The sequence below is a fragment of the Cynoglossus semilaevis genome, chromosome Z (genome assembly GCF_000523025.1).
Source record: "Cynoglossus semilaevis isolate Cse_v1.0 chromosome Z, Cse_v1.0, whole genome shotgun sequence".
Taxonomy (NCBI): domain Eukaryota; kingdom Metazoa; phylum Chordata; class Actinopteri; order Pleuronectiformes; family Cynoglossidae; genus Cynoglossus; species Cynoglossus semilaevis.
Window position 1 is genome coordinate 3638171 of NC_024328.1, and position 1834 is coordinate 3640004.

The following is a 1834-nucleotide window of genomic DNA, read 5'->3' on the forward strand; positions in this document are numbered from 1 at the left end:
GATGGCTGCTGCTCTGGCTTGGCTCATTCCAAGGCAGACATTTTATTGGTGTTTAGTTACTATGAAAATGGGTTCCCTAGACACAGAGGTCATGGCCACAGTCCTTCATCCAGTTGCTATTTGCACTCTGTATGTATTACATCACTTTGAAATTGGGCTAGTCTAAAGCACAGACTCCTCCGTGCTCCCTTTTAACAAGCCAAGTGTTAGTTTTTGGGATTTGTCCATCAGCATGCTTTACAGTTTTCCTCCAAATTCCAACCACATCACATGGAATTATTTTTCTTTTTATACCTCCAACTGCAGAGGAGGCATCGACTCCCGAGTTGCTCCATTTGACTGTGTAAACAAATGATTGTAGATTTAACCCTAAAAGTCATGTACGGTTTACTTGATTTGTTGATATAGATGTGACATTTACCCGAAACAGACATTGCTCATTGCTTTAATTGTGAGCAGTGCGGCAACGCAACGACACAGTCATTTGAGTTTTGGTCCTTGATTTAGGAAAGAAAGGGACCCAGTGTATTTCACATTCTCCAAATGACAGTGTAAGTTATACAGTCACATTTGTAGGACAATTGTCAGCAAAGCTGTATATCATCTCATCTTAATATTTAACATCTTTTTACCATCCTTTTGGTGAGTGCATTTATTTCCTTTTCCTGACATTGCCTGGTTCATCTCCTCATCCTGTCTGTTTCCATGAAACAATAAATAAATAAAAGTTACAGTCTAAACTGTTTTCTCACTGCACACTACAATAATATAAAGATAAATAAACAGCTTTCTTTAAAGTGTATGGATAAACGTGTTGTTGTTTTACTGGGAAACATTTGAATTGGTAAAATTTTAACATATACTACAGTCAATTCTTACAGTGGTTGCTTCAGGATGAGGAGGGTGGATTCCTTTTGTTTTTTAAAAAGAATCTGCTGTTTTAGTCTTTGCCTACATACAGACAGATATCTATACACACAAAAATGTATCTGCGGCATTTCACCCATTCCTGGGAGCAGAGGGCGCTCTCAGTAGCACCAGGCACAAAGAAAGATTTTGGTGGATCAAGTTGTTAGATCCATTTGAACCCACAACCTCAAATTTGAAGTTACCAGATTGACACACACTGACTTTTGCATGTACACTTTCTGGACCACAATAGAAGTGTTTGGGTTTTTTGGCCTTTTTTATCCTATTTAAGGAGATGTGTAGGCCATGTGATTTTTTATGTGTTGTACCCTTGCTGTATCATTCTCATCAATAAATAGGTTAAATCAATCAATCCATCAAGCCAGGTCAGTATGCAAACATGCAGTAATTCAGTAACAAGTCTATGTAGTTTAAAATCTACAACCTTCTTTGTGCTGCTTTTTTCCTTTTACCTTTCTGACCATTGCTCATTTGAGGTGTTCCAGGTAATTTGGCTCGTTTTCAGTGCAGTGTGAAAGTGAACCAAACCAAATGAAGGTGTAAGATTTCTTGCATATTGTAAAATCTTGCACATTTTAGCCCTTTTCTTTAAAATGCCAAGCTCAAGACAAGACGCCCTACTGAAAATTATACAGGTTTTAAACAACACAGTGCCATACCTCAATCACACAAACTGCAAAATGTGGTTGTAAATACAAAATGCATGTGGCCTGTGATCCTGTCTGTAGTCTAGATCTATGTCCTGTTAAAAAAATAAATTAAAAAGAAAATTAGATTATGACAAACTAGAGACTGGAGCTAAGCAGCTGAGTTCCTTATATGGTTAGAATAAGCAAAACAATTCCCCTTACAAATATCTACGATCATAATCCTTACTATCCTCAAGGGAATGTGGCCTAGTAGT